Consider the following 28,000-nt stretch of genomic DNA (forward strand, 5'->3'; position numbering starts at 1 on the left):
ATATTTGGAACAATGTTCACTATCGCACCATATGATAGAGGGGCTACATCAATATTATGGGGGGGATATGACCATTCACCATAATACTTGTATCATGCATGGAGGCTTATGATGGATTTGGGGATGTTTTCAATAGCAGTTACACATTTTCTAGACCTGTCAATCTGAAATGACTTGAACACCTCATAGTGTTACTAGAACTTTTCATGTGATACAGAGTCTCAATCCATTAATGTACCTTGCAATTTTCTCAACATCATCATCCACATGTCCAGATCTGATGTCCAATCTATAGAATTCCTCGGTATATTCTTTCACAGTCATGTCCCTTTGTTTCAAATTTTGCATCTTTCTCAATAAGCTAACTTGGTAATCAGCAGAAAGGGATTTGTTCTTTACCTTGTTCACCATCTTTGGCCAAGTTCTTATCTTCTCCTTTCCTCTCCTTTGTCTATTAGTTTGCAAGTGCTCCCACCATAATGATGCATGACCTTTCAGCCTAGTGACTGCAATCTTCACCTTTCTGTTATCAGGAGTGTTTTCATACCAAAAGAACTTCTCCATATTAGAGATCCAATCTAGCACAGTATTTGTATCCAATTTCCCATCATAAGGGACAACTTCTACAGCAGGCTTTGAATTTGCCCTAGACAATAATTGCAACAATCTTTCCTCATCTCGATCTTCTTCAGATTCTAGATTATGGTTTGGTGTTGCTGCTTCATCATCACTTACATCTTCAAGATGCGCTCCTCTCCTCTGGGCTGTCTCCACATCATCTAATCTGGGTGCAATTTGTCTTAACTGATCCAATATAGCGTTATCAACATTATTTCCTCTACCACGAACCATCTTTACAAATTAGGTTCCTGCAAGATCGTAACCCTCTACAAGTTATAGGTCAAATCCACAGATCTGCCACCCTACAACCAGATCCAAATCAGGGTTCTACACGATCCAATCTCCACAAGGATGAACTTCGGGCTCTGATACCAACTGATGCAGGCAAGGGATGAATAACTAGGGCCAAAGGCACACCCAGCTATCAAAACCACCCTACAAGAGTTAACACAACGGAAGCAAACACGAGGAACAGCACCAAGGAGAGGGAGAACAAGGATATATTTATTGATTCATCAAATATTCAGCATACATGCCCAGCTGTAAGGCCTTTTGGGTTACGACCAATTACAAATGTACAACTTCCAGATCTTCAAATCAGCTTTTTAAATCCACATATCTCTTTTCTATTGAACTCTCCCCAAAAGTCTACCTTAACCCTAAACCTAAACACCCTACTTATACTTGCCAAAATGGCTTACGGATAATTCTAGAACATGGAGAAACCACAAGTCGGCCCTCATCAAATATAATTTGACTATACCAAAATTAAATGTGAGCAAAGTCGGCCCAATTGGAACTAGGCAGAATGAACTAATGTGCAGGATTATAAAGAAACCCAGGATGCTCCTGCATCACAAGTTCTCTACAATTGTATTTTTCCACCTCTCCCACTCTATTTCACTTGTTTAGGTTTGTAACTTTATCCTATTTTTCTTATGCTTTCTTATTTTCATCTTGATGATGGATAATTGAGTGTGATTTGGAACATTGATGCAAAATTATTCGACACAATTTAATCCAGAAACTCTTATAGGTAATGTTAAACTATTTTGATAATTTTGTGGATATATTACTTCAAAATAATTAAATTTATATAAGGCGATTGTAATGTTGATTTTGTTTTTTCAAATTTGTACCCTTGCATAATCTTAGTTTTATTATTACAAACCCAAATTAGAACCTTGTGACTTAGCGTCAGCTCGTTGTTATTCCATACTGGAATTGAAATTTGGATCTTTGAGCCACATATTTTCTAATTCAAACGGGCATTGATCTAGGTTTTGATCTTCTTTGTGTAGTAGCTAAATTGAGAAGTGGTCAGATCCAAGAATAACAAGCATACTTTATGCACAAGTGGGAAAGATTTCCAGTTGCTACTGATCTAGTATCTTTAGTTATATTAAAAAAACTCAAATGACGATTTATCCAAGTTAAGGGTGCGTCTTTTAGTTTAGTGTTTGGTAAACTTGCTCCATTTACAAATAATATAAAGTCCAGTTATGATTGCTTCACCTTCTTAACAACCGCTAAATTATCTCATTAATAATATATTTTTGTTGAATTCTAATGTCCCCTTTTTGAAATAGGACCTAATAATAAGTAATAATAAAATAAAATTATAAGAGAACAAAAAATAATTTATATATAAAAATTTAATAATATTAAAATATAACAATACAAAATTAAGTCAATAAAGGTTCAAAAGGCATTAAATGAAAAGTTGTGACTCCTTCAAACATGACATATATAAATAGAGAAGAGAACTTCATTAGAAAGGGGAGAGAAAGGAGTAAAAAGGGAAAGGTATGAAGAAAGGAAGAATTAATAGAAGAAAAAAAAAGGAAATTAAAAGATAAGGATGTGACTCCTTCAAAGGGCAAAAGTTTTGAAGGGTTGGGACTCTTTGAAAAGGTACTAATTATGAAGGCTTGTGACTCTTTCAAAGAGGCCAATTATGAAGGGTTGTGACTCTTTTAAAGGGCATAAATGATGAAGGGTTGTTATATTAATTGATAGGCTAATGTTCTCTGCAACTTGTGGTGATCTATGATAGGGACATTACAAGATGCATCTAGTCTTGATTGAATATTCTTGCCTCTTGTGGGTTAAAAACTTAAATGATAAATTAATTACCCTAAGGGATGGATTTGGTTCTGGTTGGGCGTCCTTGCCTCCTGTGGGCCAAATGATGAATTGATTACCCCAAGGGATGGTTTTGGTCCCGATTTTATGTTATTGCCTCATGTGGCCTAAGTGGTGAATTGATTACCCTAAGAGATGGTTCTGGTCTTGGTTGGACTTTCCTACCTATTTTGTGGACCAAGTTAACTTTGGCTACATTATATTCATGTGTTCCCTCCATTTTTTTTATGTGTATGTTTTGTGTTTTAATGTTATGCTTTGTGTTTCGATATATTCACTTGTTTTCTTTGTGAATGCTCCATGTTTTCACGCATTCATGTGTATGCATCATGTTTTCAAGTGTACGATCCATGCTTTGCTTTATGTTTTTAGTTGATCTAGAAGAAGAGAATAACTAAGAGTGAACAAAAAGATATGAATTTGTGGTATGCTATCATGCGAACATTGGCATTTGCAAATTCAATTGACACCATTATGAGATGGGCTTGATCTTTTTTCTAGAAGAAGAGAGAAAAAATTCTCTCAAGTTTTGTCAAGTTTCTACTATTGATCATAATTCACTTTCAAAATAAGGGAGAGAACACATATGATAATAATTGTGCAGTGGAAGGTGGATATGGATGAGATTCCATGATCATTTAATCATTGCTTGAGGATGAGCAAATTTGGGAAGGGCATGTAATGTCCCCTTTTTGAAATAGGATTTAACATAATTAAATCAAAATATAAAAGGATAAAAATAAAATATAAAGTAATAAAATAAATATTAATATATAATATAATTAATTTTAGTTAAGTTGGTGAAGGGTCAAAAGGCATGAAATGAAAAGGTGCAACTCGATCAAACATGTGATATATAGTGGGAGGAGAACTTCATTTGAAAGGGGGAGAGAGTATAAAATGGAAGGTGTGAAGCAAGGAAGATTAATTGAAGAGGATAAATAGAAATAAGAAGAAAATAAGGAAGTGATTCCTTCAAAGGTCAAAAGTCTTGAAGGGTTGTGACTCTTTGAAAACGTGGTGATTTTGGAGGTTTGTTACTCTTTGAAAGAGGGCCAATTTTCAAGGGTTGTGACTCTTTCGAAAGGCATAATTATTAAGGGTTGTCTCATCCAAAGAGGGGTAAACCTTTGCAAAGGGAGCCACGATGAAGAGGTGTGGTTCAAGCTCACATTGCAAGATATGAAGGGGCAAGTGTTTCATTTGAGGACATTTAGGGAGAGCAATTTGGGGAATATTATATTATTCTCAAAGGCAGCATTGATAAGTGTTGACTCAATTCTAATGAAATGTGGTGACCCTTTTACCAATAAAGTATACAAGAGTTATCATTCCAAGCCAAAATGGAGGAATAACAGTAAAAGAGTGTTATGCAGATTTTGAGAGTAGACTGAGTAGAAGAATAACATTTGATAAAGGAGATTGATTTAAGAGATCAAGCTGATATGAAAAATTGGACTTTCGGTATTCATACAACTTATTTCATCTTATTTAAGTAAGAATTGCGACTCTAACTGCTAAGAATTACAACTCTAACTGCATTTTTGCTCTTGCTTCATTTTGGATTTGTGAATTCAGAGAAAACTATAAGTTGTTCTGAAAAAGGACATCACGTGAATAGTATCAATAAATATGATAATTATTTTCTTGAATCCTTTTTTAATTGTGGAAAAATATTCGATTTGATATAATATTAGTTCTGAAAGGGGACATTACATGAATGGTATCAATAAAGATGATAATTTGTTCCCGAACTCTTTTTATTAGTGCATATAGTTGGGCCATATACATTTGATCAAGAAAAATATTCAATTTGAGCAAAGATATAGGTAATACTACTAATTTTACTCATCACTAGTGTCGTTCTTTTCAAGTGATTTCATGTTTGATAATTGAGGATCTCTTGTTGCACTTGTTCCTATTCTTCTCCTTGTATTGCATCCGCTTATCTTTCATTTGGAATTGGGTGGGCTGTTTGCTGATCGATTCCTTGTCCTTTTCTCATTTCTCCCTAGGGGTGAATATTCCCCTACTTTTTTTGCACCTCCAAAAAGATTCAAGGTGATATCAAAGGTAGATTGTCCTTATATATCCAAATATCCCCCTAACAAAGTATGATTTGTATGCAATATTATTTGCAAATCTCCATTTCTACCTAATTATTGCCAGGTTTTGGGGTTTGATTTTGTTTCTTATTTCTCGAGAGACTCGGTTCTTCCAAGGCTAGCAGTTGTTTTGAATTCTTTAGCAATTCTCTTTGATTTGACCACATTTTGAGCAGTTAGGGTAGAACTCTGACAACCCTTGACTTCATCCTTTTGTATTCAGCTCCTTTCTTAGGTCCGGATTCCAATTGAATATGGCATTGTGTGGTAGGTTTAGGAAGGCACAAATGTGCACATATAACCAAAATCATTTTATGATTTTATTTTATCAGCCATTATGAAAGTGTATAGGTAATTGTCTAGTCCTACCAGGAGCAAAGAGCTCCAGTTTTAGAGTTCGGTTATACATTCTAATCCACAATTGTGTATTCAAAACATTGTGGTTAGAAGGGTCAAAGTTTGGCTCCTAATCCTTGATGTAGAATCCAGCTCGATCCATTAGCCAAGGTGTCCCTTATTGATTTTTTTTGAATCTTTGATTCACACTCAACTTGGAAGAAGCCTTTTGCAGATTTTGGACTTTCACCTCTTGCCCTTCCTCTTCTTGCCTCCTGAGACTTTCCTTAAATTGATATATTATTCTGCTTTATTGCTCCATTTTTTTGTGCTCCCAATCTTTTTGTCATTTCTCTGCATTTTTCCGCTCTCCCTCTCTCTCTCTCTCTCTCTCTCTCTCTCTCTCTCTCTCTCTCTCTCTCTCAGATTGATATTTAATTATATTCTTATTTTAAATTTTTGGGTCTTCAGGCTGGTACACAATCACGATTCCATTAGTATTATGTTTTATGCTATATTTCTTGTTTTGTGCATTTCATATGCTCTGAGGCTATACTTTATTTTGTTTCAAATATTAAGCCTATGTTCATGTTATGTCAGTTATCTGAATAGATGCCTTGTTGTGCTATGTGGAAAACAGACCGGATTTGTTAATTCACTTACGTTTGCACAGTCTGGACGATTTCTTATTGCTGGAGTTGGGCAGGTACACTTTTTATTTTTATACGCAATCTGAGTTCAGTATGATTCAAAACCATTGTATTTTTTATTTTCAGCTTATATTTAAGGTTTTTATTTGTTGTTTCTATGGTGGGCAACAACAGCTCAAGGTTGAATTCTTGTCTGTTTTTGTTCTAACTTCTAATATTCAACAATCTAGAAGAATGCCAAAATTTCTAACATACATGCATTGACATTGCATTTTTTTGGTAGGAGCATTCTTCTTTAATGATAAACGTGGTCTTGCATTTATGTGGTTGCACCTAATACTTCCTATTCTCCTACTGCTGAAACATTGATTTATAAGGGGTAGTCTATTTGTTTAATTGCTAGATTAAATGTGCATCATGCCTCTATCTCCCTAGCTCAAGGTTTCTTTTCTGATAAAGATTCACGTACCCATATACCTTGTATCTTGATTTACCATTTCATTAAGCTCAAGTATTGGATGACCGTGAATGATAAATAACCTTTTTTGTGAACACAAATTCATAATTGTTTGCACAACTTGTTATTTGGTATTTTTATGAACCTTTCTCAATTGATTAAAATTTTGAATGCAATGTTGGACCATTTTTATACCTTTCTTGAGCAACAGCAACACTAGATATCTTATGGACATGCAGATATCCAAGGTAAATGCAAGTCGACCTACACGTTTAGGTGAACATGTGATGTCTGTCCCTTTTGGGATTTACTTGGATTAAGCCCAAAAATAAAAAATCAACTTCAAGATGAGAATGCATAATGCTCAGTGACATAAACTTGTAATAAAGTTTCCCACTCTAAAGATCCTAATTGGAATTATTTTTGGTTTAGGATCTGCACTTGTCAATAGTCACTAGAAACTTATATTACTACAATAAATATTAATAATCCATAATAGCTTTTTAATTACATAAATCCATATTAATATCTAATTCCACATCAATTTCATTTTGAGCAATTATATTCCAATATTTAATCATATTAGGAATGTATTAGGAATAGCTTGCATACTGCAATCCCAAGGATAATTGTTTTTGTATTCTGAGAGCATGCACGGAGCTCACATCCATCCATCCCAGGTGGCCTACTTGATAAGACTCTCAAGCCCAAGGGCACTCAATGCCCTTGGTCCATATGTATGACAAGCGTAAGGTCTCCTCCATCCCTCAGTCCACCCTGGAGGTTGTTGTCCTTGTTCTGACTTGGGGGCATGCAACTCGCCTCAACCCATGAGAATGGCTCCAACCATCTTAGAGTGGCATACTTGATGGGGCCTCAAACTTAGGGGCACTTAATGCCTCTGGCCTACAAGCATAACAGTCATCTTGGTGGGCATGCTTGGGTCTCATGAACTTCAAAATATGTTCCTAAAGGAAATTTCTTTATCATTGCCAGCAAAATATCTCTTGATGAATTAATAGATTTATTCTCAAACAGATGTAACAAGTACACACACACACACTCACACACCCCTATGCACGCACGCACACACACAAGTTGCTGCTCTCTATTTGTATTTCCAAATTGATGTCTGTGATGATTGATTGAATGAATTCCTTTGATTTGTTGATTTGAGGTATTGGTGGATGATGATCTAAGATTGTTGATTTAGTAAAGTGATGGTTGATTGCTGGATTGTTTTTATCTTATTCACAAGATGAAGTGATGATTGATGATGATTTGATTGACCTAACTGATTGTTTGTTTGCTTGATTTCTTTAGGGATTGTTGATTGATGGATGAATGGAGGATTTGTTTTGTTGGATTTTGGAGTGATGATTGAACATTGAATGCTTGAAACGATTTCTCATTTATACTTCATTGGTGAAAGAGTCACCTCCTTTCATAAGAATTGGGTCACGACCCTTCTTTGTGCCTTTTGATAATAGTACCAAAAGTATCTAATAGAAAACTGACCTAGCTATTTATCCAAGGTTAGAAGATTGTATTTGGGGCTTGGTAAGTGCACTCAACCCTACACCTGTTAACGATGCAATTCAAAAAGAACTTAATGTAGTCATCATGCTTACGAAGGACAAGAACTGTACAAAGACTCAAAATCTCCTAAGCCTTTTAGTTTTTATAAAGACAAATGAAAAAACCATTGATGCCTTACAAAGAAAGGAAAGAGTCTATGAAAAACAAATTGTGTTTTAAGTGCAAGGAAGAAAGGGAATAGGATATATTTGTAAAAGACAATGCGAAGACCAAAATTTGTATTTTAGCTACCAATAACAATTGATACTAGGCACGTGTGGAAAGGAAAGTCGAGCATGCTGTATGGAAGCATTATTTGGCAAAGTAGTATAGAAAGGAGGGAAAGAAAACCCTAGCAAATGAAGATGGGGTGAAGAAGGGAAGATCATGGGAACTTAGCCACCATCTCACAAGCCTCCAGATCTTGGGTAGTGGGGCATTCTACAACTTGATCAACAAAGACTTAGTTGCAAAATTGAAATTGGAGATTAAGGACTTCAATGGTTTTACAATGGGTCAATTTACCAAGATAATTCCCTGAGTAGAAATTACTCCAGGGAAACACCCTAGCGAAGAGGATTTCCGTGTAACATTAGATGCCAGTGAGAGATTGGGTACTCGGATACGCTCCTTGGGATGCTTCATTTTTGACCTTCCAAATTTGGAGATATTTTTCCAACATAATGGAGTAGTAGTCACTTTGAGAGGGTTACTTGATAGATCACCAAAAGTAGTCTCATCTCAAATGAAGAAGAGTGGTTTTTTAACCACTAGGGTTGTACCAAAAGGTCGACCTGCGAATACCCGATACAACCACTAGACTTATAGAAGACACATGAGTCAGTTAAACCATGTTGCGAATCCAGTGAGGGATGTTGGCCTATTGCTAATTTAGCCGATAGGCTATTTGTAGGAACTTTGTTCCCAGAAATTAAATTTTTGACGAAAAAGTTGTCAGTTTGGCCGAAAAATTGTAAATCTTTCCCATTAATTATTATCGACCAGTTTTTATCTCACTCCACTTTTAACTCTTGTTTTGATATTTATTAGTTGTTATATCCACTTTTAAATATTGTTTTTCTTTTTCTATATATTTTTTTAAAAAAACTATTACTTGTGATCTCATATTAGTTCATGTTGTGATCTCTATTTATTTAATTTTTGATTCTCAAAATTGATTTTGGTTTTAGCTTTTAAATTATTTTATTTTGTTCTAATGATCGAACATTGAATGCTTGAAACAATTTCTCATTTATACTTCATTGGTGAAAGAGTCACCTCCTTTCATAAGAATTGGGTCACAACCCTTCTTTGTGCCTTTTGATAATAGTACCAAAAGTATCTCATAGAAGACTGACCTAGCTATTTGTCCAAAGTTAAAAGATTGTATTCGGAGCTTGGTAAGTGCACTTAAGCCTACACCTGTTAACTATGCTATTCAAAAAGAACTTAATGTAGTCATCATGCTTACAAAGGACAAGAACCATACAAAGACTCAAAATCTCCTAAACCTTTTAGTTTTTATAAAGACAAATGGAAAAAACATTGATGCCTTACAAAGAAAGGAAAGAGTCTATGAAAAACAAATTGTGTTTTAAGTGCAAGGAAGAAAGGGAAGTAGGATACATTTGTAAAAGACAATGAGAAGATCAAAATTTGTGTTTAGCTACCAATAAGAATCGATACTAGGCACATGTGTGGAAAGGAAAGTCAAGCATGCTATATGGAAGCATTATCTGGCAAAGTAACATAGAAAGGAGGGAAAGAAGACCCTAGCAAATGAAGATGGGGTGAAGAAGGGAAGATCATGGGAACTTAGCCACCATCTCACAAGCCTCCAGATCTTGGATAGTGGGGCATTCTACAACCTGATCAATAAAGATTTAGTTGCAAAATTGAAATTGGAGATAAGGACTTCAATGATTTTACAATGGGTCAACTTACCAAGATAATTCCCTGACTAGAAATTACCCCAGGAAAACACCCCATCAAAGAGGATTTCTGTGTAACATTAGATGCCAATGACAGATTGGGTACTCGGATACACTCCTTGGGATGTTTCATTTTTGACCTTCCAAATTTGGAGATTTGTTTCCAACATAATGGAGTAGTAGTTACCAAAAGTAGTCTCATCTCAAAGGAAGAAGAGTGGTTTGTTAACCACTAGGGTTGTACCAAAAGATCGACCTGTGTATACCTGATACAACCACTCGACTTATAAAAGACACATAAGTCAGTCAAACCATGTCGCGAATCCAATGAGGGATGTTGGCCTATTGCTAATTTAGCTGATAGGCTATTTGTGGGAACTTTGTTCCTAGAAATTAAATTTTTGACTAAAAAGTTGTCAGTTTAGCCGAAAAATTGTAGATATTTCCCGTTAATTATTTACCGACCAGTTTTTATCTCACTCCACTTTTTACTCTTGTTTAGATATCTATTAGTTGTTGTATCCACTTTTAAATATCATTTTTCTTTTTCTATATATTTTTAAAAAAAAATTACTTGTGATCTCACATTAGCTCATGTTGTGATCTCTATGTATTTAACTTTTGATTTTCAAAATTGATTTCGGTTTTAGCTTTTAAATTATTTTATTTTGTTTTTTATATTAGTTTTTTTTTTCTTTAAATATTATTTTTAAGTTTCTATAATTTATTTAGTCAATAAAATATTTGTTAGAGATGTTGCTATTTTTTCATATTATTTTTTTGTATTCCTTTTATTAATTTTTCATAATAGATTTTTTGAAGGGGTTTTTTTAAATGATTTTTTTTCATATTTGATAAATTGAATTTAAATAAATAATATTTATTAATCTATTTAAAAGATTTTTAATAAATATTATGTTATTTAAATTGAAAATTATTAATAATCTAATTTGTTCACAGAAGATTATATTTTAAATCTCCATTTTTAACTATTGTTTTTCTTTTCCTATTTATTTTAAAAATAATTACTTGTGATCTCCACATTAGCTCATGTTGTGATCTCTATTTATTTAGCTTTTGATTTTTAAAATTGATTTTGATTTTAGTTTTTAAATTATATTTATATTAGTGTAGTTTTTTTAGTTTCTATATTTTATTTAGTCAATAGAATATTTGTTAGAGATGTTAGTTTTTCATATTATTATTTTTTTATTTCTCTTATTAATTTTTCATAATAGATTTTTTGATTTTTTTTAATTTTAATTTTTTTTCATATTTGATTACAAAAAATTTATCGGTTAATTATTATTATTTGTGGTTAAAGATTTTTTATTATTAGTTAAGCTTGAGTAGATTTGAACCCAAAACCTCCCAATTAAGAGGCTCACAATTTACCGTTATGTTGTAGGCTCTTGCCTTCATATTTGATAAATTGAATTTAAATAAATAATAATTATTTATCTTTTTAACAATTTTAGTAAAATGTTATGTTATTTAAATTAAAAATTATTAATAATCTAATTTGTTCACGTAAGATTGTGTTTTAAAAAATAATTTTATTATTGAGCACCTATCAAATTATCGTTGCAAGCACATGCATGCAATTGCTAGTAATCCCCATCCCAACATTGCTCATTGCGACCTGCAAGGATTCAAACTTGTGACCAAGTTCTGATATCACTTGTTAACTGCTAGGGGTGCCGTTGCACCAAGTGATCGACTTGTCAATGCCTGATACAAACTACTAGACTTATTGAAGACACATGAGGTTGTTAAACCATGTCGCAAATCCAGTGAGGGACTATTAACATGGTTTGTGCAATGTATGACTATTAACAAGACTTTTTCCCAAGGGAAGATAGTTCACATTGATATCCAACCCATGTAAAAAGAACATAGGAAGGTATTTGGTGATATTCCTCTAGGACTACCCCCAAAGAGAGGATTTGAACCTTTTGCATCCATCCTGGTGCTAGTTGAGAAAGTCAATGGCACTATGAAGATGTGCATAAATAAAAGGGTGTTAAAACAAAAAGACAAGAAAAACTCCCCTACTTTATCCCAAGAATTAATAGATTAATTAATGAATTACACAAATCAAAATATTTTTCCAAGATCGATTTAAGGTCTAGGTACCATCAAATAAAAATGAGAAAAGAAGATATTCCCAAGACGACTTTTAGGTTGGACACTTGAATTTTTGGTCCTACCCTTTGGCTTGACCAATGCCCCTGCAACATTTGAATTGTGCACGAATAATATATTGAGGAAACAACTAAGGAGGTTTCTATTGATCTCCGATAATATCCTTCATTACAATAGGACATGCAAAGAACATATGATTTATACTATGTTCCCCCAAGTTTCCTGTACAGGGACGGTGTTCGATGGCAGGATGGGTTTTCAGGACGGCAAATTTTTATGGTGATTTTGGGGATGGGGGGGATGGCAAACGGGGACGGCTATATATATATATATATAGAAAAATTTAAAATATATGTTGAAATTTGCAAATATACACATCATTCATATGAGCATGTCATTTAAACATTATAGAACCATAACATACAACATTTGAATGCCATCTAGGAAATAATATCCGATTTTAGTACCCAATTGTCAAAATGCATAACAATATCAGTGAACGCTGAACAATAAACATTAACAATTGTCAATATCAAAATGTCATAATGATAAACATGATAAATCTGAAAATCAAAATCAAAATATGCCCAAAGCTATAGGCCCAAAGGATAGAGGGCTGCCATAAAGTAATAAGTATCAATGTATCATAATCATGTTTTTTTTTAACTTAAAAAACAAAACATAGAAAAATGAAGCAGCTTGGTGCTCCTATTTTGCCTCTATTGCCTTTTAGGGCATTTGGACGGGTGGGGCCAACCTAGCCGACCAAGTTGGAGGCTTTAAAATATTTTTTTATGTTAAAACTTTTTTAATTTTATGTAAACAAAAAAGGGGGACAGCCAGCCATACCTAGTACGGAAAGGGAATGTTCGGAAAGGGAACGTTTGGACGTTCCCTTTTCGTACTGGGTACAGCTAGCCGTCCCCCATTTTTTCCCTCTAGCGTCCCCAAGTTTTCGAGATGTCCCCTGCATTTTTTCACTTTTTGGGGACGGCTAGGGGACGTCCCCTACTTGTCCCCCTCGTCCCTAGGACGTTCCTGTCCTCAAAATGTCAGGTTTTAGGCCGGGTATGCATCCCCGGGGAACATAGGAATTATATTAAGCGAGTTCTAAGCATTTTGTGACAAGAACCACTATACACCAAGACTTGCAGATTTGAATATGGGCTAGAGGAGATTTTGTACCGTAGTCATCAAATCAATGCACGTGGAGTGAGTGTCGATGAGGATAAAATTAAAGCCATCAATAAATGGTCAACTAAGAACCCTAACACATTTATGGGGATTTGTGGGAATATGCAATTATTATTGATGGTTTGTAAATGGATTTTTTGAACTGGCCACTCCACTCACAGGCTTAACTAAAAAGGGCGCTTTTGTATGGAATAAGCGACTCAATAGGCTTCTAAGAAATTAAAAGAGGTATAGGAGCTTATGCCCTATCTTAGCCATGCTTAATTTTACGTTCTTTCATAGCCATCCTTGATTTTACGTTCTTTCAAATTGGTACTTCATCTATGACAAGAAGAAGTTAGCCATCATGCATACCCTATAACCTAGTCAAGACTATTTGGTTTGTGGGAAGTTCCATGTCAAAATAGATCATAATAGCTTGAGATTCTTTATTAATCAAAGCACCTAAATGAAAAACAATATACAAGCCTATAACTTTTGATCTTGATTATGTTTGTCCCCAGATGCCCTATCATAAGGATCCCACCTTAACTCCATGAAAAACATTGGAGCCAATTAGAGGAATGACATCATTGCGAAATATGTTAAAGACACACAAGATGATAATATTCTAGAAGGAAATATGCTCAATGAAGAATACAAAGTAGTAGAAAAACTTTTCTTGTACAAGAATAGGCTTTCTTGGTACCCAATTCTAAAATGAAGGACACGATTATTAAGGAATATTGTGGCAACTCGTTAGCCGGTCACCATGGATTTGACAAAACTTACAAAAAAGGGGAAAATACTTTTGGAAGGGACTTAAAAAAAGATGTCCTTTGATGTGTACAAAAATGTATGACTATCAAAGAAACAAAACTGAAGAAAGTCATCCAGTCATGTTCCTACAACCTTCATCCAATCCAAATGAAAAATGGGAATTATCTTTATGGAATTCATAATCTGGTTACTCAAGGTTGAAGGAAAGGATTGTATGTATGTAGTGGTGGATTGTCAAGCTCTGCAAATAGTTGAAACTTCTAACCGCATGACCTTGCAAGTTATCAGTGGTAAAGATAGTTCCTGAGCCTATCTTGGTAAGTTCTCTTCCATTTAATAGGTACTAAACTTACACCCAATACAAGCTACCATCCCCAAATAGATGTACAAACAAAGATTGTAAACAAGTGATACAAGGATACTTGAGGAACTATGTCTCTAGACAAGAAAATGAATGGACAAGATGGTTGCACCTTGGTGATCATTGTTATAATACCTCCAACCACATGTCATTGTTCATCCAAGAAAGTTGAGTACCAAGGGCCAAGGACTTTGCACAACAAAATATGGATATCGCGAAGACTCTCAAGGGCATCTAGCATCGTACCTGGAACTAACAAAAGATCTATACCAATTGGAATTGCATTGAGAGAACGCTTGAAGTTGGAGGTTTGGCTTTCTTATGGTTACAACCTAAGTTATCGATTCAGATGCGGATATAGGATGTAGGATTTTTTTGGGTACGGATGTGTTTAAATTCTTTGCATATTAATAAATATGCAAAGAATTTAAGAAATTTATAAATACAAGAACTTAGAGTTAGAAACATAGAAATAGACAAACATACATCATTTGATAGTATCGTATGATGCTTTACCATTGATCAAGATTCAAGATTATTTATATGTCAATTAAATAGTTCAAACTTCAAATTTAACTTCATAGCCACAATTATTCATGTTCTAGACTCCATGTCCAAACTACAAAATCAAAAACATAGTTCACGATTCAATGTTCACTAATCAGAATCATAAGGATTCTCAAAAAATTCTGGATCCTCCTCATCTCCAACATTTGCAAGCTCCATATCATTTGAACCAAGAATGGTTCCACTTGCACTAGATGCACCCTGTGTCATAGACCTATCATCACCATCATCCACCATCTTAGTAAGATCATGAAGTGTTGCATCCAAGTTTGCACACTGAGGGAGTACATCCCAAATTTTGGCTGCCCCATCCAAGTATTCATCATCCTTATGTGACAAAAGATGCAAGCTGGTATGAATGTAGACCAAGTCCTCAGCTTTCTTTGACCCCAATTGGTTGCGCTTCACTGAATGGATATAAGAGTATGTAGCCCAATTCCTTTCAGCAGCATAAGAATTCACAACTCACATTGTGTTCACAAAATTAATTTTTAAACATACAAACGAAAAGCAAATGACAATATGATAGATGTTAAACACTAGATTGTAGAATACAAGTTGTATTCTAAAAACAAAAATCAAAACTTACTTGTGAGATGATTTTGATTGCAAGATGTTGTAGATGTTGGTATGGCTGATCATACATGTACCACCATGTGATTGCTCCCATTTCATTTTGGTCCTTAATTGGAAATGGAGTAAGTGTTGCTCCGAAAGCAAATAGTTAAACTCTAGCCTCACCTTTTCATGCATCTCATCATCTTGGAAGATTCTTGCAAAAGCTTTGGAGCACCCATTAGCAAACTCTTCATCACCATATGGTGCAATTCTATCTGGCATTGAAAGTATCGCCTCACTATAATACCTGAGAGATAAAGCATATGCAAGGGGGTGCAATGGGGTAGTCATCTTCTCCCAATGATGAAGAATTACTGCTTCTGCTTTAATGCATAAGGCTTGACATTCTGTAGGGTCACTCTCATGTGCTTGTATAGAATGTTTTACCATCTCAATCATGGTGTCCATGCCATTGTACACATCTGCCAAGCAAGGTGTATCTGTATCGGCAAAGCGAAGCATAGTCATGATGGGCTCGGTGATATCTAGTACGTATTGCACACGAGTCCACCAACAATCATCCAAGATCATACCCCTAATCTTTAGGGCTCTTTCTGTATTTGAAGCCTTCCACATACCCCATTGAGGACAAATGACTATTTGGCTCAAAGCGTCTTGCACCTTAAGAAGTCGTCTCATAACAATAGTATGAGATGCAAAACGGGTCTTAACAACCTAAGCAAGTGAACAATATGTCAATTGACAATAAAAGTGTAAATATTAACTAAATTGCAAATCCATGAAATTTAATAATTACAAAAAATTAATTTACCTTCAGCAACTCCAATTTTGAGTACGTTCTAAAAATGGATTGTGATTTTTTTCCAAACATTTGTGTGTCCTCTCCCTTTTTGTATATTTGCTTCACCTAATCTATTTGAGTGCCAATCTCTTGCATGATCAAGTTGAGGGAGTGTATAGTGCATGGTGTCCAAAAAATATGGTTATACCGACCCTCAACCAAAGCACCAACTCCCCTACAATTTTTGGCACTGTTTGTAACAACTTGGACCATATTCTCACTACCCACCATATCTATGGCCTTAATGAAAATATTAGAGATGAATTTTGAATCCTTCACCTCCATCTAACAATCAATTGCCTTTAGAAACATTTCCCATTTGGGGGACACTGCAATCACATTAATTAATGACCTGTTTCTTGTATCTTCCCAACCATCAAACATAATTGTCACACCCAAAATTTTCCAAGCACTTCTAATGGGTTGAAGTTCTTTCTCTATAGAAACTCTCTCCTTTTGCAAGAGTATGGTACACACGTTTTCATACCCAGGACTTGTGTAATCATTTGGTGCTTCTTTGATGACTCTTTCCATTTCCTTCCAATGTGGTGATCTTACCAGGTTGAACGCAAGGCCATTAGCATAGAGGCAACGTGCAATGGCTTCATTAGCGTGGTCTCTTGCCTTCATTTTAAATGTAGAGTGCAATGGGCCTCTTTTTTGGGCTGATGCACTATTTTCTACTTCTTCCTCCTCTCCCAGTACAAGTACTTGCATGAATGAACGTTTGGAGGATACAATTGGTTCCGATTCAATGGGTGATTGCATTTTGTTCATTTTTGAGGAAGGAGGTTGATAATAACTTTTTTTTGATCTTTTAACCAAACGATCGACAACTTCTTGTTCTTTTATGAATGAAGCTATCTGTGCATCAAACAACCCCTTCCCCTCTGCACCTTTGCATATTCCAAAAGCTCTACGAACTGGGCCCATAAAATGAAGTTTTACTCGGGAATAAGAGCTATTAAAAGGCTTTCTTTTGTTACTTTGATAATAACTACAACTCCAACTATAGGAGCCACCACTTGAAACCTGTGATATTCTTCTTGCATGTCTTCATAGAGGAGACCTTAAATTAATTTTGAAATTATCCCCTCCTTCCCCTGCCATTGAACTCTGACCTTGCCCTCCCTCCCACTGAACTTTGACTACTAGTGGCCCTAACTACTGGTGGCAACCATTCTTGCACAATACAATGTAGTTTCTTTCTATAATAAGAAATTAAATAAATTTAAATAAATAAAAAAACTATGAATATCAATTATCAAGCATACAAGTAAAAAACAATGATACAAAACCATTCGAATAGATACCTAAACTTGTTTCTAAATTTCTTTAGAAAAAATAAATTGAAACAAACATGGAAGATTTCTTCACAAACTTCCAAAGATTCATCAAAATCTCAAAAAATTTCATTGAGACACTCAAGAATAGGATAAAATGCTTACCTCTTTGTGTTTTAATGAACTTGTGGAAGTCAACTCTCGCCCTACGATGATTCCTCTTTGAAAATATAATTAAGTTGCCTTCAAAAGGCCAAAATGGAAGCCAAATGAGAAGAGCAAACCCAGCTGCAACAAAATGATAGTTGAATGGTTGAAAGGCCTCTATTAGGGCCGTTTTAGGGTTTGGCAAATAAAATGTTATTAAAGTGCTAAAACGTACATGTTTTAATTTTCTTGTAAAAGTGAAAAGTCATTGTTTTTTTGTTTTTCTGGGCTGACGCATGTGGATGTGACTGGAATGTCCCGGATGCCACCCACAGGCATCCAAATGTGGATGGAAGCCTACAATGCCTACATTGGTATCCTAGGTTACAACCACAAATAATTTTCAATCAAGGCTAGTGGAGTGGAAGCTCGATTTTTCGGATAATACAAGATTATTAGAGAGATGTGATAGCTTTGGAATTGGAATTGTCTGGAAATATTAGAATCCACAATATATTTCATGTTTCCATCGAAGGCAAATTTATTTTTGAAACTTGAAATCTTCCTTGCTATGCGGGAGAAAAGATTATAGAATAAGACTTCCGAGCTATGGGGAAGAAAAGATAAAAGAATAAGACTCCCAAATTATTGGTTCAGTGGAGAAAGGCCTGCCTATAGAAGATGCTACATGGGAAAGAGAAGATCATCAATTGTCTGAATTTGAGATTGCTCGAGGATAAGCAATATTGGGAAGGGCAGACTGTCATGGCCCCGCAATAACCTAAAGTAAAAACAAATATTTAAATTGATAATGAAGATATATGTATTCCACCCAAAAAACTGTTACTCTCCTCCAGTGAAGGTGGTGATGGTAGTTCATCGTCTACAACAGACCATGGATATTGATGATACATTTTTGTCAAGCAGCAGTATGCAATCGATTATGTATTAAGAATATTACTAGTTGTGTTGTGAATAGATGTTAGAGATAGTCATAGTTAAGAGAAACCACCTAATTAAGACAAGCGATCAAGGCCAACAATTAGTTGGAAACAGTCACAGTACATTTGGGAGAAGGTATACCATATGTTGGTTGACAGATTTATCCTTCAAAATGAATGATACAGAAAGACTCAGAATGCCCTAACAGAAGAACAAACTCAACCAACAGTTGGAAAGACTATCATGGAATTGCTAGCTTTCCTCTGAATCGAGAGCTATAGCTCCCTCCTAAAAGATATTCAACGAATTAGTTACTGATTATTTCTTTAACTAGAAGACACGAAGGCAACTGACATTCATTCATCAATACGAAATGAATGTGATTACATGAAAGATTCAGAGAAAAATAAACAAATGATCAACAGATCACATATTCAATCTTCCCTATTACAGAGAAATCAAAAGGGAATTTAATATCTCTATCTGCAAAACATGTATACATAAACCAATAGATTCACATTGCAAACATCTACTTGACAAGATGATACAGGATAATATTAAAAAACATGAAAGAAACAACCAACTGATTTATTTCAATCAGAGAAGTAAATATCTGGACCAAAACATCTAGGATACAAACTTCTCTTTAATTTTCAATACACAACAAAAATGATCCTTGGATCACTTTTAACCCTGCCATTAAAATCTAGCTGCAGAAAACACAAATATAATTCCCCTTTCTCTCTGTTACAATCAGAACTTCGAAAACCATCTTCTCTTCCCTGTAGCCTACAGACTTTCGAGAAAGAAGCAGCCTTTTCTGGCCCATCTTTTTCAATAAACAGATTCCCCTGGAAAACATTATTCAGTTTTGCAACTGAATCTTGAAAAGGTCCCTCTTCATTGGTTTCTCACTTTTCCCTATTTTAAAATATCTGACCCTTATGTTTACCTTTGCTGTAAGGAAATATCATTTTATTTTTACCAATTTCTTTACTATTGACAAAAAAGTCTGCACCCTTGCTTGAGGTATGACCCTCAAGCGACCTTGTGTAACATGGAAACAACCTTCAAATGTGCGACTTGCGCTCTGAGGCTGAATCTTCAGAGAAGTCTGGCTTCCTTACTATTATGCACCTAAACTAAAACTGGGAAGGAAAAGGGAGAAGGAGAACTGAAAGAGAATGTAGAAAGGGAAAGGGGGTGATGCTCCGAGATAGAAGTGTGGTCACAGCTCTGCCTATGACTGCACTACACAACAATGAAAATCCGGAATACTCTAGTCTTGACTCTATTCTATGTCAAAGGAACCACATGCAGGTTTGGAACTGATTGAAGTGCTGAAAGGAAAGATATTTCACTATGCAACAATTACTAATAGACTTAACACAACATATGAATCAAGAAAACAGAAAGGAACTATTCACTACAAGGCAAATACATGCACTAGAGAGCAGAATGGTAAGAATAGGTAAGAAAATGACAAGTTTTATTAATGGAAGGCAAAGTTGCAGTTACAATAACAGTACACAAGGCTGCTGTCATGAACCAGAGAAGAACAGAGAAGAACTCAGAAAAAGTATTTACAACTTGTCTTTATAGAGCAGGCATAACTCGGATCTAAACTATGGAGTTCAAACCCCAACCTAAGTGGAGTTGAATTGCAGAGAGCAATAAATGAATATCAGAGTAAAATCTGATCTTAAAATCAGCTTGCTGTAGTGAAGTGACAAGAAGGGCAAAACAAATGCACCCAGCCGTAAGAAATCAAATCCCATGAGATTTGATCATTACATTCAATAAAGAGGCATGGAGATGCAAAGGTGTTGTGCAAACAAGGCCTAAGAATGTAGTTCAGCATTAAAGAACAATCCTTGTAATGTGTCATGGCCGCAACAAATGAATTCACACCACTGTTAGAAAACGCGTGATGGGATAACATGCACTGTTAACCTGCAGCAAAATTGTAGAGTTAACCCGCGTGGAATAAATCTGATTTGCCCCAAAAAAGATGAATCCTCGATGTAGATCTTCATTCTGAAATAGACGGCCCAAATGCTGCAAGAAATCTCCTCAACAAGTGAATAAAACCCAACTGTAGATCAAGATCTTCATAACAAATGGATGGCTGAGATGCATACATAAATTTTAAAAGATGCGTCCAGATCTAAGGCAGCTATGCAAAAATACAAAAACCATTGGATCAAAAGCAACCCAACATAAGAAGAATTTTCCATGTGGAATGAATCAGTTGGTCAACACATTCCCAATTGCACGGTGGAGGAGGCAGCATGCGATTTCATGAAAGCAAAAGGGTAAGCCTTCCGAAATAGCAAATTTCGTTATTTTGGAAAGAGGAGCAAAGTCATTCTCTAAAATGGCGAAAATGGTTAACCCTGACAGAAAACGTGTGTTAACCCGCAACTTGACAAATGAGACGACCTAGTTCACTAGGTCAAAGAACACACTGAACTAGCTCGATTGATGAAGGAACCGAGTCAATTTGGTTCATGAAGAGATCGAGTTAACACAAAATGTTAACCCCAACCTAATTATGTGTTAACCCACAAAAAGAAAATAGTCCATTGAAGATATCCCTGATCGGTTATTGATGGTGGGTTGAATGGGAGGCAAAAATGGCTAACACTTACGTTAACTCTCCCGTGAACATAATTTTCACCTTTAATGAAAAGATTTAATCTCTTAATAGATATTAAAAATTGCTAATTTGGGTGAATATAGTTTCACTTGAGATCGCAAATATATATCCAGGTTTCCTGTCCAGTGAATTTCACCTTTCAGAACTTTGTGTAAATATTTTCAATTGAGTAGCAATACTCACTTGGCATATTGTTGGGCCTAGAGAGAACTATAATTTTTTAATTCTCAATACCATACTTCATGCAAAATGTTGCCTTTAATCCCCTTTACTTCTGGAAATGGATATAATTTTTAATTTTTTGATGTACCTTTGCCAATCAAGGGTAAATTTAGGAAAGTTGAACCCACTTTGTGTAAAGTTTCTGCTAATTCTTTGTTCTTTCAATCAAACTATTAGTTTAGTCTTGAATTGCTGAGAATGGTCTTCTAAATATTATTAATATTCAAATTGTTGAGGAATTTAACACTTATCTTAAATGTAGATCCAATACTCTACAATCGATCTTGATTGAATTAGAATATCTCTGATTTAGAATTCGTTGGATGTAAAATGCTTAGAGGAGCAGACTGCTGTAATTGTGTGTCCTATAAATTGCATTTACAACCTACTATATATCCTTTCTAAAGGGTATGTCCCTTAGAGGGACATAACCCTTCCTAAATGAGCACTAATCAAACTCCTTCCTAGTCTGCGATTCATGAAGATATAATTAATAGCACTTAACAAACTAATTGTTAGTTTGGTTAAACATTATAATCTTGTTTCCTAAGAAGTCGCTTGCACACTGTACTGGAAGCAGCTTGCATTTGTGCAAACTATGCTTCCCTGTGAAAAGATCAGAAATGTGAAAGAAAATGGAAAAAGTTGAGCTTCTCTGCAATGACAGTCATTACAGAACTCTATTGAAGATCAAGACCAGATTGAGTATTGAGATTTCCAGTATTTAGCATGTTTTCAATAACTTTGATAATACTCCCAGAAGGAGCCTTATCCATTGCCTTCTTTGCCTTATTTATATCTTGAAGAACAAACTCAAAACTTGTATCCTGCATCTCCCGCAGAAGTTGCGCCCTAACCTTGAATAACCATTCATGGAGCTTCTCCTTTACCAATTGTGTCGATTCCTATAATGGCATTATGTTTGAGATAGTGTATCTTAACCTGCGCAATTCCTCAGCACAAATTTCAACTTGAAGTTGTAACTGGTCTGGAGTATGTAGAGAAGAGGCAAGGAATTCAGGACATGATAGATATCCAAAGATTTTTCTTGAAATTTAGTGATATTCTGCTGGCTGCAAAGTACCCTATAAACTTGACTCCCTTTTGTACTACATCTTTCTATAAGTTCCTGAGCCTTCTTCAAAGAAGAATATAGTTCTTCAAATACCCTGACAACTGATCCCGTCAAAGCTGTCTTTGAGTCCTTAACATCATCCAGCAGAGGCTTCAAAAGCTTCAATCGTTCAACCAGACATTGGCAATTTGTATGATCTGCCCCAGTCTTTCCATTCAGCGTCACAATTTCATGAATTGCTTGATAAATGTCAGCAAATAAAACATGTAGAGTATCCATAGGCCTTACACTGTCACCTTGTACATAATGACGATCTGCAATGTTTTGAGCAGAAGGAAATCATAGCATTGCCATGTCATAAAGACCACAGTCTCTGAAAAACAGCATCCCCCTGGGCTTCAAAATCAATAAGCATTCTTTTATGACATGTGACATTCTCTTCAAAGGTACTGAAGACACAGTGAATATCTGTCACTGTGTCACGAAGTCCAATCCACCGGTGCAGTATAGCCAACTGGGAAATGTTCCAATAGAGAAGTCACAACAGAATGGTTTGATGATGTGCATCAGACATTCCAATTGCAGCAACCACCATTTCTTGAGCTCTCTCTAGAGTAACCATGATACAGTCACATGCATAGACAATTCAACCACTATTTTGCCTCATAATCCTCTGTTTTTGCAACTTCGGAGATTGACCGTAAGAGCTGGAGCTCGGCATTGGAGTTGCATGCATTTTTTTTGAACTTAAGAAAGAGCCCGATCCTCTGCTTATCTCAGCTATTCCAAAGCCTTTATAAACTGCCGGGAGAAAATATAACTTTGGGCGTTCTTGTCGGGCTTTTCTTTGAAACTCACTAGCCACCCAATAATATCTACATCATAAATTAACCAAGGATTATAAGAAAGAAGTGTTTCTCCTACTTCCCAATGTTCTTTGCATAGTCGATCATAGGGCTATTCATAATGGACTCCAACATTTGTCAATTAAATGCCATAAAATTTGTCCATTGCATCATATTTATGGATCTCATTTTTAGTTGTGATTCTAGAATAACTTTGCTAAAATAGTGACCTTGAAACAAATCAAGCATGGGGTAAATATAATGCCCATCACGCTGCCCATTTTGTGAATCGGTAACTTGATCACGAATTCTGCCAACAATGGATCAAAGATGTATTATGAATCCAATATTCAAAACAATGCAAATAGCCCAATCACGCCTGTATAACAGTTATAACCATACAAGAGGTCACGATTTCTGATCATCTATGGGAATGTATGAGTATCCACTCAAAGTAAGCAAGAATGGTTTACAATATCAATTGGCTAATTTTTGTTATTGGACGTTCATTTGATGGGAAGTGGGAATGTGTGCCGATATTCTATTGCTTCTAATGTATAATTAATAATGAAGATTCCAATAAGCTTAATCTACCATTCCATCATGGAGGGGAGTGTACATATAGGGATTGTAAGTAGTATAAGATCCATTTGAGAGTGGTAACCCTGAGTGGGGCAGGGAGGTTGAATGGTGGCTGTCACTTTCTCGCTCTTGGGCTTGATGGATAGGTTCCATGTGCCCTGTACGATCTCCCATGGTGCTTCATAATGAGGATGGGTTCTTTGAAAAAGCCTTAAGGAAATCTCGTGTACATTAGGATTATATAATAATGATTAGAATTTTCTTTGGAACATTGTTGAACTATGTGTTTGTTTAGCTATTGATAACTAACTTGGTGCGGGCTTTAAACCAAGGTATTAATCCAGACCTCGTTTAGGGGTCCTAGTGAAAATTAAGTGAAGTTCTAATAGGGAACATTATGCTCTCCCTCTCCCTCTCTATCTCCCTTTTCCCCTTCTCTCTTTCTATCTCTCTCTCTACATCTATCTATTTGTCTCTCTTTTCCTCTCTCGCTCTATCTGCATCTACTTCTAGACATGTCTTAGTCTCTTTGCCCATTCATCTCTCCTCTCATCTCTTTCTCTCCCTCTCTAGCTTCCTCTTCCTCAACCTCTGTATCTCTCTCTCTCTCTCTCTCTCATGGACATCAAAAACGTATGTCAAAAATAGACCAAAATTTTCCCCATTTCACCTTCCACTCCTCTTTGGCGTACCCATCACACACCAATAGCAATTACTGGTTAGTACCAATGCCAGAAAAAAAAAAGGGCAGAGATCACTGGGATCGAACAACCTTAAGACATTTTCACTGCCTAACTCTGATGTGAGATGGCAATACATACCAAATTGTCTCAAAAAACAGGATAATTTTTTTCCATGTTGTGCATTGTGGTGCTAGAAATCAACTCATGCATCTCAGACAAGACATAGAACTGCTTGTACCAAATTAAGTAGTCTATCATTAATTTGCAAACATTTCACCGTCAAACCATTTTTTTTTGTAGAATCTTTTGGAAGTTTTATGCTACACTGACAATTTTACCATAAAATTTGTAATTCTGAAAACACTGCAGTTGAGTTCAATATTTCCTGAGCTCTTTAATACGTGTCTACTAATTACACAGATGCTGAAATCAATACACATTAAGGTTGAGTTTATCCTGTTAAACATTTGTAAGTATTACTGTACAGAAGCTTCATTTTAACCAATGATAGAAATGCTTGCAATTGCCTTGTGCATCTGCACAAAGGTTCAATTAATGTTCTGCATTCAGCTACCGTGTCTGATTTTGAAGATAAGTTTCTATCAGATTAAAGGCTGGAAAGAATTGTTGCTGGCTTTTAACCAAGGTTGCTGACTGATTTGTGGGTCAATTCAATAGAAATAAAAATAAAATTTAATAACTAAATAAAGAAATACTAACACAGATCAATAAAATATTAAAAGTAACACTACAAGAAATTTGAAACGGCAAAGAGGTCAAAGGATTTCAGATCTAGAAATAAGGCCTAAAAACCACCCTTCCATTGACGGACATATACTCCTCTGTTACGCATTACTATTTTGTGTTTCAGTTTTACTGCACAAAACTTCTTCTTATGCTTAAATTGCTTTAATGTGTGCCATTCTTCCTGGCTGGTTACTGTTCACTAATTCATTGTCCTTAAGTTGTTGCACTGTTTCGAAAGGAGAGTTTAATCATGTCTTACAGACTCAAATAATAAGCTTAAAAAGGCGAACCTTGAGACATGCATTCATTCATGTTGTGACTTATGGCAAAGAGGATACATAATTCTCTGCGAAGTTCTACATACAATATATAAGTGTTTTTATTAGGGTTCTAGGTTACTTCCAATAGTTTCATGCTTCCCAATCGCTTTATATGATTCTACCTTTATATGCTAATTTAACCGCATTTCTATTGGGACATCTTTCATTGCAACTTGTTTTTTGTAATTAGTGCAAGGGAGTAGTACTCATGGCTATGCAAAGATTTGGGATGGAAGATTGTCACAAAGTGTTAAGTGAATGCTGCCTTTGTCAAGGCTCTTTAAGCAATGATGTTGGGGTGATATTAGAGTGGATGCAAAACTCCATTAATGGGTCTTAAATATATCTTTATATATGTATTACTGATACTTTAGGATGTATGTGGGCATGTTTTGGAAGAGGGTAGCCAACTCATCTCACATGTTAATTTTGTAGTAGAATTTATAGGTAGTCTAAGGCCATCACTCTATTATCAAATTTATATTCTGTTCTCCTTTTTTTCTTAATGTTGAGTATATTTTGTTGTTACAATACTTGGAGGATTCCACTCCAGTATTGCGTTTGGTCTATCATTTTGTACATTTTTTAGATATATCATATCTGTTTATCATTGAATATTTTGCTTAAATAGAAACTGTAAGATCGTAATTCCAATGCAGCATTCACCTGAGTTTTTGGTTCTGCAGCTTTTTGTCTCCATTCCTCTAAAATTGCCTACACCAGACCCTGCATGGAATTATCCGAACTCTGTACATTTCAAGCTTTGGCATTATCGGTGGTCACAAGCATAATTATGACTGATTTTTTTGATTTATCTATGCTCATCGTACCTACTTAAATGCTTACCTTGTTATAAAAGACTGCATTGCACTATTGTTAATTAGTTCATGGCTTGATTTTTTTGGTGATACTACATCCAATACATTTAACAAGTTATTACATATCCAAACTAAATGTACTGGATATGGTGTTACATGTCTTTGGGAAAGGGAGGGCTCTGGTTTCAATAAATCCTATTTGCTCCTATACTTTTGCTTCCTTGCTTGTTGATTTATAGCTACAAACCAATGCTAAATGTACAATTTTTCACATTCATCTGCATATCTTTTCATTTTGAATTCTGTACAGATTCCTTCATATATTACAATTCAAGTTGTTTTATCAATCATTAAAATCAACAGTTAGAGCAAGCACTAATTATCTAATTGGAAATTTCTTAAACAGGAGCCTCGCTTAGGTAGATGGGGTCGCATTCAAGCTGCTCGCAACGGTGTTGCTTTGTACCCTATAGATATTTCATGATGAGCATGAGGAGAAAATTGGAATTATCGTATCATATCTTTGTTGCTTCTCTCAGTGATATGCCTGGTATGTACATTAGTGTATAGGAGAACTTGGTGCATGTTTTGGGAAATCCTTTATAGCAACACATTCTCCTGATTTGTCAATGTTTGCTTTATGTCTAAGGTCGTCTGCTGCATTTCAAGTTTCAAGCACCAAGATCGTTCTGACCCCTAACTGTGGCCGACCAGAATATTTTATTCGGGAATATATCAAATGTATTTTTAGGAAGTTGGCTTGGCATGAGACGTAGTGCAGAGAGAATTTTCTAATTTTGTCCTCTCAATCTATGCATTCTTTTATTTGTTGTAAAGCCAATGTAATTTTGTAGTAGATATGAAAAAAATTGCTTAATGATTTAATCTTTTTAATACACCTCTAGAAGTTGCCTTCTTGAGGTCAATTTTGAGAAACCTGAATCTACATCAGGTGCCATGCAAATTCGCCAGATTTTATCAAATTTTAGGCTATATCTAAATGGGCCTCGCAAAATAATTTTACATAGAAGGTGAATTGTATGGCCTATCAGTGCATGTCTCATTATTTAGTGGAGTTGGATTCTACTGAACATTATGTATTTTGGCATTTCTCATATTTAACTTTTCTGTAATACAGAAAATGTGCTCGATCTTTACTTGTATCATAAAGAATTATGTCATCAAATTGTCAAACAAGGTGACTGACACATGAGGTTGGTAGTACAAAATTACATTAAAGTCGCAAAAAATTAAAGAATGGATTTCACAACATAAAAATGCAATGTGCTGTAACATATAACTCATGAAACCATAATCAGGAGCTGGTGATAAATTGAATGGCTGTATGTTACTGCATGTGTGGCACCTTTTATGCTGAAATCAATTGTTGTATTATTTTTGGCATTTT

General features: G+C 35.3%; 1 pseudogene across 1 annotated transcript in view; it reads left to right on the plus strand.

Annotated features, from left to right (window-relative positions):
• LOC149558780 (U3 snoRNP-associated protein-like EMB2271) overlaps positions 1-27,765 on the plus strand; it is a 40,271-nt pseudogene extending 12,506 nt beyond the window's left edge. The window contains exons 6-7 of the transcript XR_016365074.1: positions 5,848-5,913; positions 26,999-27,765. The product of XR_016365074.1 is annotated as a U3 snoRNP-associated protein-like EMB2271 (transcript). The remainder of the gene's footprint in view (positions 1-5,847; positions 5,914-26,998) is intronic.
• Positions 27,766-28,000: the final 235 nt, after the last annotated feature.

Source organism: Cupressus sempervirens, chromosome 5 (genome assembly GCF_028749045.1).
Source record: "Cupressus sempervirens isolate cs-2001-9-10 chromosome 5, ASM2874904v1, whole genome shotgun sequence".
NCBI classification, from domain to species: Eukaryota; Viridiplantae; Streptophyta; class Pinopsida; order Cupressales; family Cupressaceae; genus Cupressus; species Cupressus sempervirens.